Source organism: Leptodactylus fuscus, chromosome 4, assembly GCF_031893055.1.
Source record: "Leptodactylus fuscus isolate aLepFus1 chromosome 4, aLepFus1.hap2, whole genome shotgun sequence".
NCBI lineage: Eukaryota > Metazoa > Chordata > Amphibia > Anura > Leptodactylidae > Leptodactylus > Leptodactylus fuscus.
In genome coordinates, this window is record NC_134268.1 from 220,170,354 (window position 1) to 220,189,375 (window position 19,022).

The window sequence follows — 19,022 nt, forward strand, 5'->3', positions numbered from 1 at the left end:
TGACACTGATAATAATATTGATGTTAATACTGACACTGATACTAAGGCCGGGTTCACACGGAGTATTCTGGCTCGTCATTTGGTAAGTAAACGCGGCACTATTTTGCAGCCGTGATATTGCGGCGGCCGCAAAATAGCGCCGTGTGTACGGTATCGGCTCCCATTGAAAACAATGGGAGCGTATACGGCCCGCAAATCCTCCCGCGGCATCTACGTACCAAATGACGAGCCAGAATACTCCGTGTGAACCCGGCCTAATACTGATGTTAATACTGACACTGATACTAATACTGACACTGATACTAAGGGCTCGTTCACATCAGCGTTGTGAACTCCGTTCTGCAGGTTTCCGTTTCCTGCCTAAAACAGAGGCAGGAGACGGAAACCTGCGGGAGTCTCTCACCCATTCATTTGAGCGTTTTATGCTCTCCGCCGCGAAACCGGGTTTTATAATCCGGACACAGAGTCGAACATGCAGTACTCTGTGTCCGGATAAAAAAATCCGGTTTCGCGGCGGAGAGCATAAAACGCTCACCGCCGCTCACGGCCGGACCCGGTCTGAGCTTTCCGACTTCTGACATGCAGAAGACGGAAAGCTCAGAATGGACAGGTGAACGCTAGTGTGAACCTAGCGTTAGTATCAATATTAGTATCAGTGTCTGTATTAGTATCAGTGTCTGTATTAGTATTAGTGTCAGTATTAGTATCAGTGTCAGTATTAGTGTCAGTATCAGTGTCAGTATTAGTATCAGTGTCTGTATTAGTATTATTGTCAGTATTAGTATCAGTGTATTAGTATCAGTGTCTGTATTAGTATTAGTGTCAGTATTAGTATCAGTGTATTAGTATCAGTGTCTGTATTATTATCAGTGTCAGTATTAGTATCAGTGTCTGTATTAGTATTAGTGTCAGTATTAGTATCAGTGTCTGTATTAGTGTCAGTATTAGTATCAGTGTCTGTATTAGTATCAGTGTCAGTATTAGTATCAGTGTCAGTATTAGTATCAGTGTCTGTATTAGTATCTGTGTCAGTATTAGTATCAGTGTCAGTATTAGTATCAGTGACTATATTAGTATCAGTGTCAGTATTAGTATCAGTGTCAGTATTAGTATCAGTGTCTGTATCAGTGTCAGTATTAGTATCAGTGACTGTATTAGTATCAGTGTCAGTATTAGTATCAGTGTCAGTATTAGTATCAGTATTAGTATTAGTGTCAGTATTAGGGTGCATTCACACGAAGTAAAATGGAGTGTAATTTGGAGTGTAATTTTTACACATGTAAAAAATTTACGCGCGTATTTTGGAGCGTTTTTTTTACACGTGGCATTTACGGAGCGTTTTTTGGAGCGTTTACAGAGCGTGTTTTTCTACACACGTAAACGCTCCAAAAAACATTCCGTAAACGCCACATGTAAAAGAAAACGCTCCAAAATACACGTGTACATTTTTTACACGTGTAAAAATTACACTCCAAATTACACTCCATTTTACTCCGTGTCATTGCACCCTTAGGATCAGTGTCTGTATTACTATCAGTGAGTATTAGTGTCAGTATTAGTATCAGTGTCAGTATTAACATCAGTATTAGTATCAGTGTCAGTATTAACATCAGTATTATTATCAGTGTCAGTATTAGTATCAGTGTCAGTATTAGTGTCAGTATTAGTTCAGTGTCAGTATTAGTATCAGTATTAGTATCAGTGTCAGTATTAGTATCAGTGTCAGTATTACGCTGGGTTCACACCTGCGTTCATGTCTCCGTTCTATGGTTTCCGTCTTCTGCATGGCAGAAGACGGAAACCACAGACCGGGTCCGGCCGTGCGCGGCGGTGAGCGTTTTAGGCTCTCCACCGCGAAACCGGATTTTTTAATCCGGACACAGAGTAGTGCATGTCCGACTCTGTGTCCGGATTATAAAACCCGGTTTCGCGGCGGAGAGCGCAAAACGCTCACCGCCGCTCACGGCCGGACAGCTTTCTCACCCATTCAAATGAATGGGTGAGAGTCTCCTGCAGGCTTCCGTCTCCTGCATCTGTTTTATGCAGGAAACGGAAACCTGCAATAAGGACAGATGAACGCAGATGTGAACGAGCCCTTAGTGTCAGTATTAGTATCAGTGTCAGTATTAGTGTCAGTATTAGTATCAGTGTCAGTATTAGTATCACTGTCTGTATTAGTATCAGTGAGTATTAGTGTCAATATTAGTATCAGTGTCAGTATTAGTATCAGTATTAGTATCAGTGTCAGTATTAGTATCAGTGTCAGTATTAGTGTCAGTATTAGTATCAGTGTCAGCATTAGTGTCAGTATTAGTGTCAGTATTAGTATCAGTGTCAGTATTTGGGCTCGTTCACATCTGCGTTGTGCAGTCCGTAGTTCAGGTTTCCGTTTCCTGCCTAAAACAGAGACAGAAGACGAAAACCTGCAGGAGTCTCTCTCACCCATTCATTTGAATGGGTGAGAGAGATGTGCGGCGGTGAGCGTTTTAGGCTCTCCGCCGTGAAACCGGGTTTTATAATCCGGACAAAGAGTCGGACATGCAGTACTCTGTGTCTGGATTAAAAAATCCGGTTTCGCGGCGGAGAGCCTAAAACGCTCACCACCGCTCACGGCCGGACCCGGTCTGAGCTTTCCGACTTCTGGCATGCAGAAGACAGAAAGCTCAGAACGGACAGATGAACGCAGGTGTGAACCTAGCATTAGTATCAGTGTCAGTATTAGTATTAGTGTCAGTATTAGGATCAGTGTCTGTATTAGTATCAGTGTCAGTATTAGTATCAGTGTGAGTATTAGTGTCAGTATTAGTATCAGTGTCAGTATTAACATCAGTATTAGTATCAGTATTAGTATCAGTGTATTAGTATTAATATCAGTGTCAGTATTAGTATCAGAGTCTGTATTATAATTATAATCAGTATTAGTATCAGTGTATTAGTAACAGTATCACTGTCAGTATTAGTATCAGAGTCTGTATTAATATCAGTATCTGCATTAGTATCAGTGTGAGTATCAGTGTCTGTATTAGTATCAGTGTCTGTATTAGTATCAGAATATACTATTTATTACAGTCTCACGCTCAGTATATACTATTTATTACAGTCTCACGCTCAGTATATACTATTTATTACAGTCACACGCTCAGTATATACTATTTATTACAGTCTCACGCTCAGTATACACTATTTATTACAGTCTCACGCTCAGTATATACTATTTATTACAGTCTCACGCTCAGTATATACTATTTATTACAGTCTCACGCTCAGTATATACTATTTATTACAGTCACACGCTCAGTATATACTATTTATTACAGTCACACGCTCAGTATATACTATTTATTACAGTCACACGCTCAGTATATACTATTTATTACAGTCACACGCTCAGTATATACTATTTATTACAGTCACGCTCAGTATATACGATTTATTATAGTAACACTCAGTATATACTATTTATTACAGTCACACACTCAGTATATACTATTTATTACAGTAACACTCAGTATATACTATTTATTACAGTAACGCTCAGTATATACTATTTACGCTAGGTTCACACTTGCGTTCTACTTTCCGTTCTGTGCTTTCCGTCTTCTGCATGCCAGAAGACGCAAAGCACAGACCGGGTCCGGCCGTGAGCGGCGTTGAGCGTTTTATGCTCTCCACCGCGAAACCCGATTTTTTAGTCCTGACACAGAGTACTGCATGTCCGACTCTGTGTCCGGATTAAAAAACCCGGTTTCGCGGCGAAGAGCGCAAAACGCTCACCGCTGCTCATGGCCGGACATCTCTCTCACCCATTCAAATGAATGGGTGAGAGAGACTCCTGCAGGTTTCCGTATCCTGCTCTGTTTTATACAGGAAACGGAAACCTGCACAACGGAGAGGGCAACGCAGATGTGAACGAGCCCTGATTACAGTAACGCTCAGTATATACTATTTATTACAGAAACGCTCAGTATATACTATTTATTACAGTAATGCTCAGTATATACTATTTATTAGTCACACGCTCAGTATATACTATTTATTATAGTCACACACTCAGTATATACTATTTATTACAGTCACACGCTCAGTATATACTATTTATTACAGTCACACGCTCAGTATATACTATTTATTACAGTCACACAGTCAGTATATACTATTTATTACAGTCACACGCTTAGTATATACTATTTATTACAGTGACATGTTCAGTATATACTATTTATTACAGTCACACGCTCAGTATATACTATTTATTACAGTCACACACTCAGTATATAATATTTGTCACAGTCAGTATATACTATTTATTACAGTCACGCTCAGTATATACTATTTATTACAGTCACACGCTCAGTATATACTATTTATTACAGTCACACGCTCAATATATACTATTTATTACAGTCTCACGCTCAGTATATACTATTTATTGCAGTTTCACTCAGTATATACTATTTATTATAGTAACGCTCAGTATATACTATTTATTACAGTCACACACTCAGTATAAACTATTTATAACAGTTATGCTCAGTATATACTATTTATTACAGTCACACGCTCAGTATATACTATTTATTACAGTCTCACGCTCAGTATATACTATTTATTATAGTAACGCTCAGTATATACTATTTATTACAGTCACACGCTCAGTATATACTATTTATTACAGTCACACGCTCAGTATATACTATGTATTATAGTCACACGCTCAGTATATACTATTTATTACAGTGACACGTTCAGTATATACTATTTATTACACTTAAACAAATACCACACTTGTTGTATATTGGTGGTGTTAAATCACAAATACTATATCTAACAAAAAAGTTGTGACCTGCTAAAAAAATGGTTTCCGTTTATTTAGGGTACGTAACCCTCTTATTAAATAGTGATAATAAAAATGTAGCGCTTGGCTAAAGTATTCAATAGGTATGGCTTTATTCAGGATACTTTAGAGGGATACACTTTAGTTCACTCCTCCAAGCTTCAATTCATACTGTATGGCCATTATTCAATAAAATAAATATACACAGATTGTGGGGAAGGAGGGTATTTGTGTTGCCTCCCACTCCAAGTTTCCCCTATACCTTGCTGTCAATGTGTGTATACTGCACTGCTTTGTAACGTCCGCAGTGTTGGTAATGCCTATACAAACAAGCACAGACCGAGGATTTCACAGACACAGCTGTGCATACGGGAACTCAATAAATACATCGTAGGGACGAGGACTAGTTAACTACACTCCATCCCACACGATCATATCTTAGCCCCTCAGCCAGTATTCAGTGTCCTGTCAGCACCATCCATCTATTAAGTCCGTGTCTAATCTGATAGGGTCGGTCAATTGTAGCTATATCCTACTATCTGACATTGGGAGTCTCGGCACTATATCATCCACCTAGGTAATCATTCCTCCTTTCTTAACCCTACGCGTTTCGCCTATGATTCGAGGCTCATCAGGGGTGTCTATGGTGGGGTATGTCATTCGCAGGTACTCATCTCTCCCTAATATTTAGGGCAAACAGGCGACCACCGTCTAGTGACGCCGCACTGATGCCCTATTCGGTGTAAACTGACCGCAGTCGCGGCCGTCTCTGCAGCGCTTGATATAGCCTAGCGCTATAAGATGCCGCCTCCCACTGGGCGGGGTTTCGACCTCGCTTCTACTCCAATCACGGGTTGCCACCGCACATCCCCATGTTAGAAGCTACATGTCCTGGTCTGCCTTCCCTCCAGGGGGGCGTGGTTATCGGAGAATACGGCGGCTATTTGATAGAGGGCAGTGAAGATAACGGGGAATGTTATCTCCTGATCGGCTGTCTAATTATTAGAGTACCTTCTTCCAAAGCTTCCTACAGCAGTATTGATCTCTTTTATATGTGTCTCCGGCAAGGGTCCATGTTCATCCTATATGTCATTGATCTATCATGATCAGTATACAGGTAGTCCTCGACTTACGATGTTGATCCGTTCTTGCACGGCATCGTAAACCGAATTTCGACGTAAGTCGGAAACCTACCATACCGACGCCACGTAGGAACGGATCAACGTGATTTAATGTGCAGCGGCTCGGAACTACCCCCCCCCCCCCTTTAAAATAAAACCCTGAAACAGAATGTGAAACTTACCGTACGGTGCAGGGCGGGCATTCAGGCCTCCTCTTCCTCCGATGTTCCGTCCTCCTCCTCCGGCGCTCGCAAGCTGATAATGGCCTGGGCGCATGCGCAGTAGCCGTAATAGAAGAATTATGATACTGCGCATGCAGCCTGGCCATTAACAGTTCGCGAGCGCCGGAGGAAGTGGTCAGGACATTAGAGGAAGAGGAGGCCTGAATGCCCGCCTGCCCACCCTGCACCGTACGGTAAGTTTCACATTCTGTTTCAGGGTTTTATTTTACAAGCTCCCTTGTAACAGCAAGCTGCCAGCATTGATTTTCCGCAGGCTAGTCCTTGCTAGCTGGGAGTGCTGGCAGTTTTCTGTTACAAGGGAGCTGTCGTAACCACGAAACGTCGTAACCCGAGACCGTCGTAACCCGAGGACTACCTGTACATCGCTTGTCGAGGATTTCACAACCATACTGTTTTGAATCTCTTATATGGACGCCTTACTATTCTTATTTTCCGCATATTATATGTCAATATATCTGGTGAGTGGTATTTGGATACTTATTAATAATAATAATAATACATTTTATTTATATAGCGCCAACATATTCCGCAGCACTGTACAATTTATAGGGTTCAGATACAGACATACATAACAAAGAATGTCATTTCACACAATGGGACTGAGGGCCCTGCTCAAAAGAGCTTACAATCTATGAGGTAGAGGGGGTGACACAAGAGGTAGCAGGGGCGGCATTGCTTATATAGTGTTCAGACAATTTTGTGCATTAGGAATTGTGATAGGCCTGTCTGATAAGATGCGTCTTTAGTTTGCGTTTGAAGCTGTAGAAATTGGGAGTTAATCTGATTGTCCGGGGTAGAGCATTCCAGAGAAGTGGTGCAGCTCGGGAGAAGTCTTGTATACGAGCGTGGGAGGTTCTGATAATAGAGGATGTAAGTGTTAGGTCATTGAGTGAGCGGAGAACACGGGTTGGGCGGTAGACAGATGAGGGAAGAAATGTAGGGAGGTGCGGCATTATGGAGAGCCTTGTGGATGAGAGTAATAACTTTATATTTTATTCTATAATGAATAGGCAGCCAGTGTAGTGACCGGCACAGACCCGAGGCCTCGCTGTAGCGTCTAGCCTGATAGATGAGCCTGGCCGCTGCATTCAGAATAGATTGTAGAGGGGAGAGTTTAGTGAGAGGAAGACCGATTAGTAAGGAGTTACAGTAGTCAAGGCGAGAATGAATCAGAGAGACAGTAAGTGTCTTTAGTGTATCTCTGGTAAGGAAAGGGCGTATTCTGGAGATGTTTTTGAGGTGGAGGTGACATGAACGTGCGAGTGATTCAATATGAGGGGTGAAGGAAAGGTCTGCGTCAAATATGACCCCGAGGCAGCGGGCCTGCTGCCTAGGAGTTATAGTAAGGCCTGAGACTGCAATGGATATATCAGGGACAGATCTGTTAGATGGTGGAAGAAGTAGTAGTTCAGTCTTAGAGAGATTTAGTTTCAGATAGAGCGAGGACATGATATTGGAGACAGCGGAGAGACAGTCACTGGTGTTCTTTATAAGTGCAGGGGTGATGTTACGGGAAGATGTGTATAATTGGGTGTCATCAGCATAAAGATGGTACCTGAAGCCAAATCTGGCGATGGTTTGTCCAATGGGGGCTGTGTAGAGAGAAAAGAGCAGGGGGCCGAGGACCGAGCCCTGAGGAACCCCAACAGCAAGGGAAAGAGGGGAGGAAACAGAGCCCGCGAATAATACACTGAAAGTGCGGTCTGAGAGATAAGAGGAGAACCAGGAGAGGCAAGTGTCATTGAGGCCGACTGAGCGGAGCATAGTGAGGAGGAGATGATTGTCAACAGTGTCAAAAGCTGCAGAGAGGTCCAGAAGAATAAGAAGAGAGAAGTCACCATTGGATTTAGCCTTTAGTAGATCATTAGAGACTTTTGTGAGAGCTGTTTCAGTAGAGTGCAGAGCGCGGAAACCAGATTGTAAGGGGTCAAGCAGAGAGTTAGCAGAGAGATAACGAATTATTAGTTATTAGTATTACTTATTAGTACACAATTTGCCTTATGAGGTTATTTTCTCCCCCTCATCCTACTATAATATTAGTCCACATTTGAACCTCCATTCTGAACATATCTTAGATGGAATCCATATTCCACTGTCTACTATCTGTTGTTCCTCTTGAATAGATAATTCTATATGTACCATGTATGTTTTGACTGGCTCCTACTAATAAAGAAACCCCCCACTCCCATTGAGTTTTTATTGCGTTTTAATTGCGTTTTCGTTGCGTTTATTAAATGCGTTTTTATTGCGTTTATTAAAGAACTAAAACCTATCAATTGCGTCTTTATTATGCTTTTGTTTAGTACCTATAGGAGAAGAAATTGTGCTCATTATAAGGTGTCCCTTTCTCCATATAGCTTATGATGTACAAATGTCTCCTCTTATATAAACTATGTAGTATGGTTCCATAGATAGAAAACAAACTATACTATGTATTACAGTCACATGCTCAGTATATACTGTTTATTACAGTCACACGCTCAGTATATTCTATTTATTACAGTAACGCTCAGTATATACTATTTATTAGAGTAACGCTCAGTATATAATATTTATTACAGTAACGCTCAGTATATACTATTTATTACAGTAATGCTCAGTATATACTATTTATTACAGTCACATGCTCAGTATATACTATTTAGTACAGTCACATGCTCAGTATATACTATTTATTACAGTCACACACTCAGTATATACTATTTATTACAGTAACGCTCAGTATATACTATTTATTACAGTAACGCTCAGTATATACTATTTATTACAGTAACGCTCAGTATATACTATTTATTACAGTCACACGCTCAGTATATACTATTTATTACAGTAACACTCAGTATATACTATTTATTACAGTCACACGCTCAGTATATACTTTTTTTTACAGTCACACGTTCAGAATATACTATTTATTACAGTCACACACTCAGTATATACTATTTATAACAGTAATGCTCAGTATATACTATTTGTTACAGTAACGCTCAGTATATACTATTTATTACAGTCACACGCTCAGTATATACTATTTATTACAGTAACGCTCAGTATATACTATTTATTACAGTCACATGCTCAGTATATACTATTTATTACAGTCACACGCTCAGTATATACTATTTATTACAGTGACACGTTCAGTATATACTATTTATTACAGTCACCCGCTCAGTATATACTATTTATTACAGTAACACTCAGTATATACTATTTATTACAGTAACGCTCAGTATATACTATTTATTACAGTAACGCTCTGTATATACTATTTATTATAGTCACATGCTCAGTATATACTATTTATTACAGTCACACGCTCAGTATATACTATTTATTATAGTCACATGCTCAGTATATACTATTTATTACAGTAACGCTCAGCATATACTATTTATTACAGTCACACGCTCAGTATATACTATTTATTACAGTCACACGCTCAGTATATACTATTTATTACAGTCACACGCTCACACGCTCAGTATATACTATTTATTACAGTGACACGTTCAGTATATACTATTTATTACAGTCACCCGCTCAGTATATACTATTTATTACAGTAACGCTCAGTATATACTATTTATTACAGTAACGCTCAGTATATACTATTTATTACAGTAATGCTCAGTATATACTATTTATTATAGTCACATGCTCAGTGTATACTATTTATTACAGTCTCACGCTCAGTATATACTATTTATTATAGTCACATGCTCAGTATATACTATTTATTACAGTAACGCTCAGTATATACTATTTATTACAGTAACGCTCAGTATATACTATTTATTACAGTCACACACTCAGTATATACTATTTATTACAGTCACACACTCAGTATATACTATATATTCCAGTCACACACTCAGTATATACTATTTATTAGTCACACACTCAGTATATACTATTTATTCCAGTCACACGCTCAGTATATACTATTTATTACAGTAACGCTCAGTATATACTATTTATTATAGTCACATGCTCAGTATATACTATTTATTACAGTCACACACTCAGTATATACTATTTATTACAGTAACGCTCAGTATATACTATTTATTATAGTCACATGCTCAGTATATACTATTTATTACAGTCACACACTCAGTATATACTATTTATTACAGTAACGCTCAGTATATACTATTTATTATAGTCACATGCTCAGTATGTACTATTTATTACAGTAACGCTCAGTATATACTATTTATTACAGTAACGCTCAGTATATACTTTTTATTACAGTCACACACTCAGTATATACTATTTATTACAGTAACGCTCAGTATATACTATTTTTTTATAGTCACATGCTCAGTATATACTATTTATTACAGTCACACGCTCAGTATATACTATTTATTACAGTAATTCTCAGTATATACTATTTATTATAGTCACATGCTCAGTATATACTATTTATTACAGTAACGCTCAGTATATACTATTTATTACAGTAACACGCTCACTATATACTATTTATTACGGTCATGTTCAGTATATACTATTTATTACAGTATCGCTCAGTATATACTATTTATTACAGTAACACTCAGTATATACTATTTATTACAGTCACACACTCAGTATATACTATTTATTACAGTCACACGCTCAGTATATACTATTTATTACAGTAAAGCTCAGTATATACTATTTATTACAGTCACACGCTCAATATATACTATTTATTACAGTCATGTTCAGTATATACTATTTATTACAGTAACGCTCAGTTGTCACGGGATGTTTAGAGCCTATACTATAGGCAATGTGTAATATATATTTGGTGTAGAATGTATTCTCTAACCTGTTGTATACATCAATGTGTAGTTGGCTGATCAGGGTCTAGTATGTTAGCACATTGTATGCAAATACCTCTAACTAGAGAGAACCAGTGCGGACAATGGGTGGAGATAATCTGATCGGTGTCTCCAAGAAGATGTTGGACGGTGCATTGTCCAAAAGAGGTAGGGGGTCTGCTCTCCTTGGCATAGGTGAGGGGGGAAGGATCTGTGACTCAGCCCTTCCCACCCACAGATATAGGATGTAACAGTTTGGTATATAGTATGTAGTTAGCAGTTAGTATGGGTTAGCCGGCCTGGGCACAGCTCTGCAGAGAGCCAGGATTTAGTTACAGGACCAAGGAACCAAAGGTATCATTGGATTGTGACTTCCGTGGACTTGTTATTACGGTTGATGTGACCGCTGTCGGCTACTAACTTTGTGGATTACAATAAATTGCTGCTGTCTCCCATCCTCTTATGTCCCTGTTGATTCAAGAGATCTTCCGGAGGAAAGACGTATACCTTTGCTCCGTGACAACTGGTTGGCAGCGGTGCGATCAACAGCGGACAGCGAGATGGACTACAACAGCCCAGCGATTAATGGAGCCACAACCTCAGAATACAGGAACTGGACTATGGCAAGTCTACAAGTAAGGGCCCGGGAACTAAACCTGAGTTATCAGGGAAGAACGAAAGATCAACTGATCAAGGCACTGGAGGAGATGACCCTGCAAAGCGACCATGAGGAGGGCTGCCCCCAGGAGACAGTAGAAATACGGGAGCGGCAGGTACAGACCCAAAAGAGCAGATGGTTTGTTTTGTATGAGGAAGAATTGGCAGTGCTGGGGCTAGAAGCAACTGCAGAGCAAAGGAGTAGAGCATTACAGAGGGCTCAGGAAATGGAGAAGGAGGAACAGAGAATAGCGCATGAAATGCGAATGGCTGAGATAACTAAGGGGAATTATAATTAAACGCCGACCCCCAGCCCAACAGTGAGAGAACCACAATATGTGTCCCATAAACACTTCAAGACCTTTGATGAAGCGGCTGGAGATGTTGATGGATATTTTCAGGACTTCGAACACCAGTGCCGCCTGATGGAAGTCCCAGAGAAGGATTGGGTCCAGTATCTGGTGGGGCACCTATGAGATGGGGCTGCGGAAGCTCTCAGAGCCATGGACCCTAGTGGTCAGCAGGACTATGAGGCCATTAAAAGAGCGGTGCAGAAGTATTATGCAGTCACTCCAGAGACCTACCGAGTTCAGTTCCGCTCTTTGCCTTACAATGGGGGAAGCTTGTAATGTCCCAGTACTGCTCGTCCCATTCCCTTTAATAGTCCTTGCAGACCGAGATGGTATGGACATTTGCAAGATGGCGCATTTCCTCCCCCTTCATTCCTTCTATATATTTACCAGTGTTTCTATTTTACCAGAGCCAGCACACAGGGGTCTATTAATGCGCCATCTTGTGGATGTTTTTGTGAACTACACCTACCTATACTTGCCATTGTAATTTGAGTTGCCAGTGTACAGGAATGTCCAGTATGATCAGGTGACCTTCAGGACCAATCAAGCTCCCTTGACTGGCCTGGAGGAGGAGGAGTTACAGCCCCCTCGAGGGGGGTTGGGGACCTTTTGCCTGGGTCTTTTTTTTTTTTTTTAAATGTAGATTGTGAGCCCCAAATAGAGCTCACAATGTACATTTTTCCCTATCATTATGTCTTTTTTTGGAATATGGGATGGAAATCCATGCAAACACGGGGAGAACATACAAACTCCTTGCAGATGGTTTTATGCCCTTGGCGGGATTTGAACACCAGGACTCCAGCGCTGCAGGGCTGCAGTGCTAACCACTGAGCCACCGTGTGGCCCCTTTTGTCTGGGTCTTTTGTGTGAAGACTTCTAGACAAGACATATGGAGCTAGCAGCACATGGAAAGCTGCAAATGGCAGCCAAGTCTCAGGACACTCCAAACAGATGGCTTTTCCTCTGTACTCAAGATTCTCCTCAGAGAACACTTTCCTCTGAAGCTCCAAGCCTACAAGCACTAAAGTTTACAGACCTGTTTTATCCATACATCTGGGACCTCACACGTATCTCTCTATTCAAGTAAGTCTTTGGGACAAATCTATATTTAAGAAGCCCATAGCTAGTCTGGCAGAATTCGAGGGTCTCCCACTGCTCCCTTGACTGGCCTGGCGGAGGAGGAGTTACAGCCCCCTTGAGGGGGGTTGGGGACTTTTTGTCTGGTTCCTTTGTGTGGAGCTAGGTGTAGACACAGACATGTGGAGCTGAAAATGGCAGCCAAGCCTCAGAGCACTCCAAACAGAGATGGCTTTTCCTCTGTACTTAAGATTCTCCTCAGAGAGCGTTTTCCTCTGAAACTCCAAGCCTACAAGCACTAAAGTTGACGGACCTGGTTATCCATACATCTGGGACCTCACACGTATCTCTCTATTCAAGTAAGTCTTTGGGACAAATCTATATTTAAGAAGCCCATAGCTAGTCTGGCAGAATTCGAGGGTCTCCCACTGCTGGCACTTCTAGTTATATCATGTTAATATCATTACAGTAATAAATAAGTCACTATTCCTTTCACTAATACTAGTCAGTCATTTATTGATACCTGCTACACAGTCCTTAAGCAAAAAGTGCTAGTTGATAACCGGGAACCAACTTAGTGGAAGGGTTGGAGAGAAGGAGAAAAAAAAAAACAACAAAAAAAAAGACAACTTAGAGGACCTAAATATAAGGATGCAGAAGAAGCCCCAGAGGGCACTAAATGATAACATGCCATCCTAATTTGTCTTCTTGTCATCTGTAGGTGCATAGGGAGGAGGTTGCTCCATGGGCATGTAGACATTGTGTGGATTTGCAGGGTTGTAATAAGCGCTGGATGCAGCTTCTGCAGCTTTGCCACCTCCTGGCATGCCAGGTTCTGTCCATGCTGAGGGAACACTAGGGGCTGGAGTTCCAGAATAAGGTAGCCCTGGATAAGGTGGTGGAGGTGCCATGTACATAGGATTCATCTCAGGTGGTAGATACATACCTTGATTAGGGCCTGACAGTGGAGGGTATGGATAACCCATGGGCTGAGGTGCTGGAGCAAAACTATTCATGGATGGGGGAATATATGGGTAGGGTCCTGCAGGAGGAATTGGAGCATATCCTCCAGGTGCAGGGGGGTATCCTCCCGGACCATAACCTCCTGGTACAGGAGCAGGTGTGTAACCATATCCAGGATTAGGGACTTGTGGTGGTCTAGAAGCATTGGTTGCCAACTTAAACATCTGTTGCCCAAATTCTATGGCTCCACCACTGTTAAAGGTAAGCTTAAATGATGCCTGTCCTTCCCAACCACCATTGGGTTCTGAAGTTATAGTGCCTTTTATGTAATTTGCAGAGAACACTGGTTGTTCTATGGAGCATCCCTTCACAAGGTAGAACGGCATCATGAAAGACATTAGGGCATCCTTCCCCTTACTTAGAAAAATTACCCTGTATGGAGTGAGGTACAGTATCCCCTTCTTTGTGCTTTTGAAGGCTTCAGTCTTGTGAACCATGTCACTGAAGCAGAGTTCCACATCTTTACACATTTTCAGGATGCTTTCGCCATTGTCAATGATAACACCGCCGTTTTGTGAGTGGTTCTTATTAAGCACCATGTCTCCGCGGCTACTGCTCTTGATGCCCACCGAACAGATTCAGGAAGTCCGTCAGTTGCTCTCCTACATACGTGTACCCAGTTTGTTGAGGACTAACCCCCTGGATACAGGCCATCTTTACAAGTATATACAAGTTTAACTACCCAAGCAACTACTAACTAAACTATCCAAAACATTCCTGCTCCAAGCTCTATCACCTGCTCAATTGGACACTACCTACAAAGATCGCTGTATTGTATGTGAAGAATTGCTCCATATGTACATTTGTATTATCTTGTCCTGCTAGTAAAAGAGCAATGGCTACCCCCGAGACCTGGTTGTCTGTTGTCATTGTCAGATATCACGTGGGGGAGGGTAGTCGGGGACATCAAAAAGGAGATTTTGTGCACATTTGGGACCCACGGACCCCCTAAAAGCCGGCCACATCTGATATATTACCCGTGATACCAGCCCTGGCCCTCCTGAGTGTTACACCTCTCCCACAAAATAGTGCAACTAGAGGACTCCCTCCAGGACGGCTCATTCTGGGAGAGCTGGCACCACATGGGCACAAAGCCCAAGAAAAACTACCCCCGCATCCAAAATGGCAATATCTGGCTCAACTACTTCAGAGGTCTCTACAAAAACATCCCCGAAGAAGACCTAACCCCAGAACAGCAACAGATAATCACCAAACTGAGGGACATGGAGAAAGTCATCAAAGACTTCCAGAACCCTCTGGACTCGCCAATCACCATAAAAGATATACAGGAAAGAATTGCCCTGCTGAAAGGCAAAAAGGCCAGTGGCCCTGATGGCATCCTACCAGAGATGATCAAATATAGCCCTCCAGCAATACACGCGGCACTGGCAAAGCTATTCACCCTCGTGCTCAATGCTGGACACTTCCCCGAAGACTGGAACAAAGGCCTCATAACCCCCATCTACAAGAATGGAGACCATTATGACCCCAACAACTACAGAGGGATCTGCGTCAGCAGCACGCTGGGGAAACTGTTCAACAGCATCATCAATAACAGAATCCTCACCTTCCTCACACAACACGGGGTCCTCAGCAAGAGCCAAGCAGGGTTCATGCTAAACCACCGCACCACAGACCATATCTACACCCTGCACAGCCTCATCAAGACGCACGTCCACAACACCAGAAGAGGCAAGATATTCGCCTGCTTTGTGGACGTTAAGAAGGTGTTCGACTCAGTATGGCACCCAGGCCTACTCCTCAAACTCCTAGAGAGTGGAATAGGAGGAAGAACGTACGACGTCATCAAGAGCTCCTACACCAGAAACCAGTGCAGTGTGAAGGTGAATGGGAAAAGGACAGCATACTTCCAACAGGCCCGAGGGGTCAGACAAGGCTGTAGCCTGAGCCCAACGCTCTTCAACATCTACTTCAATGAACTGGCTACAGCCCTGGAGGCCTCACCAACCCCAGGCCTCACCCTGAACAACCAGGAGGTGAAATTCCTGCTATACGCCGACGACCTCCTACTCCGGTCCTCCACCGAGAAAGACCTCCAAGAAAGCCTGTCAGTGCTGGAAAAATTCAGCACCACATGGGCCCTACCCATCAACCAGAAGAAGACCAAAGTCATGGTATTCCAGAAGAAGGGCCACAACAAAGCCTCCACCCCACAATTCACACTGAATGGCTCTACACTGGAGAAAACCAACAGCTACACCTACCTGGGACTGGAGCTCAGCCAATCAGGAAGCTTCAAAGCAGCAATAGAAACCCTGAAAGCAAAAGCCTGCAGAACCTTCTATGCCATCAGAAGACAACTGTACCACCTCAAACCACCGGTGAGGGTCTGGCTGAAGATATTTGACGCAGTCATCTCCCCGTTCCTTCTCTATGGCAGCGAGGTTTGGGGCCCAGCCACCTACCCGGACCACTCAAAGTGGGATTCCAGCCCAACAGAGACCTTCCACCTGGAGTTCTGCAAATACCTGCTCCATGTCCATCGCAACACCTCCAACATGGCATGCAGGGCAGAGCTAGGCAGACTCCCCCTATGGCTCACCATACAGAAGAGGGCGCTATCATTCTGGACTCACTTACAGGGCAGCAGCCCCGGCTCTTACCACCAACAAGCCTGGCTGATCCACAGAGGCCTGAGCAAACCCGAAACCCCCCCCAACCAAGCATCAGCCATCTGCCAAGCCAAAACCCCCAACATGCCCTGAACAAGGCTCAAATAAAAGGAGTGAATGAGAGAGACAAAGAGCGGTACATCGGGGAATGGAGAAGCACAATAAATAACTCCAAGAAACTCATTGTGTACCAGTCACTGCAAAGAGACTACACCATGGCCACCTACCTGGAGAAAATACGCCACCCCAAACACAGACAGACCCTGAGCCGATACAGACTGAGCGCCCACAGCCTGGAGATGGAGACGGGGCGATATAGGCAGACGTACAAGCCATGGGAGAACAGACTGTGCCAGCACTGTGACCAGGGGGCCCTAGAAGACGAGACCCACTTCCTGCTACACTGCACCATATAGTCAGCAGTGAGGGCCGTCTACTACCAAAGACTCTCTGCCCACATCCCAGACTTCATATCTGCAGACGAGAAGAGGAAACTCTACATCCTACTGGGAAAAGAAGAGGCCACTATGGAGATCGCTGCCCAATACGTGTCCAGCTGTCACCAAACCAGAGGAAGATGAGACTCCACAGACTGTTATACCCCAACCCCCCACCCCCCCATATAGCGGTCACCAACTAAGAGGAAGATGAGACTCCACGGACTGTTATATCCCAAATCACCTCGACTAACATCCAAACAAGTTCAAGCTGCCCTGCAGTCCGAGGGTACAACAGTGTCACCCCGTACTATCCGTCAGCGTCTGAATGAGAAGGGACTGTATGGTAGGAGACCCAGGAAGACCCCACTTCTTACCCAGAGACAGAAAAGAGCCAGGCTGGAGTTTGCCAAAACTTACCTGAGAAAGCCAAAACTGTTCTGGAAGAATGTTCTCTGGTGAGAGGAGACAAAAGTAGGAAAAGGCCTCAACATAGAGATTACAGGGAAAAAAGAGAAGAAGACGCCCCCTACAGTCAGACATGGCGGAGGTCCCTGATGTTTTGGGGTTGCTTTGCTGCCTCTGGCACTGGACTGCTTGACCGTGTGCATGGCATTATGAAGTCTGAAGACGACCAACACATTGTGCAGCATCATGTAGGGCCCAGTGTGAGAAAGCGGGGTCTCCCTCAGAGGTCAGGGCTCTTCCAGCAGGACAAGGACCCAAAACACACTTCAGGTCAGCACTAGAAAATGGTGGTGAGAGAAAGCCCTGGAGACTTGTAAAGTGGCAGCAATGAGTCCAGCCCTGAATCCCATAGAACACCTGTGGGGGAGGGGGAGAGATCTCTTGGTGGCAGTTTGGAGAAGGCCCCCTTCACATTTGAGGGGGGACCTGGAGAAGTTTGCCAAAGAAGAATGGTCTAAGATTCCAGCAGAGCCTTGTAAGAAACTCATTGCTGGTTAGCGGAAGCGGTTGTGCGCAGTTATTGTGTCTAAAGGTTGTGCGACCAAGTATTAGGCTGAGGGTGCCAATACTTCTGTCCGCACCAGTTTTGGAGTTTTGTGTAAAATGATCAATGATGTGACTTTATTTCATTCTCTTTTGTGTTTTTTTATTGCAAGCAAAATAAATGAATATATTACCAAAGAGTTTGTGCTTGTAATCATTTTCTGGAAGAACACGAGTATTATCTGACGGAATTGCAGGGGAGACAAGACTTTTGGCCAACACTGTAGGTTCCACGACTCAACACGTAGAGGAATTGCTCTTCGTTTTCCACCATGCCTACTCTATATGATGTAAAGTAGGAGTCCTGGCAGTGATCTACGTAGTTTTAAGCCAAGTTGTAGCTGTGTTTAGTGTTCCTGTAATGGCCTGTATATTTGGAGTCAGACCCCAGTCAATCTGATATAGTCTGGAGACGGTGTGATGATCTGCGCAATGTCCTGGCACCATGTGGATGTAACCTGTACCACCTAGCAGGACTACAAACCTTACCCCATGGCTCTGACCCCCTTATGGTCTCTATCAGCGGGATAACATCCAGGAATGAAGAACAAAGAGATGAAGGGAACTACCTTGCCCTGAATTCTTCAGCTCTCTGGTCAGGGGTTCTAGGAAGACCGGCTACACAACTGACGTAACAAGGAAAACATGGAAGACCTTCCAAAAGAGCCGACAGAAGGTTCCTTTATGGCGAGTGCCTGCAGCCTCCATACTGAGTCCTGTTATATCCATAGCAGTACATACATGGAAGAGGATATACAGCTATGGTAACCAATGACCTATCCCTGGTATACACCATCGAATGAAGATTGTTAGAGATTAG

The 19,022-nt window shown here is 42.9% G+C and overlaps 1 pseudogene; it reads right to left on the reverse strand.

Annotated features, from left to right (window-relative positions):
• Positions 1-13,598: 13,598 nt before the first annotated feature.
• Positions 13,599-14,706, reverse strand: LOC142201022 (WW domain-binding protein 2 pseudogene; annotated as a pseudogene).
• Between the last annotated feature and the right edge of the window lie 4,316 nt (positions 14,707-19,022).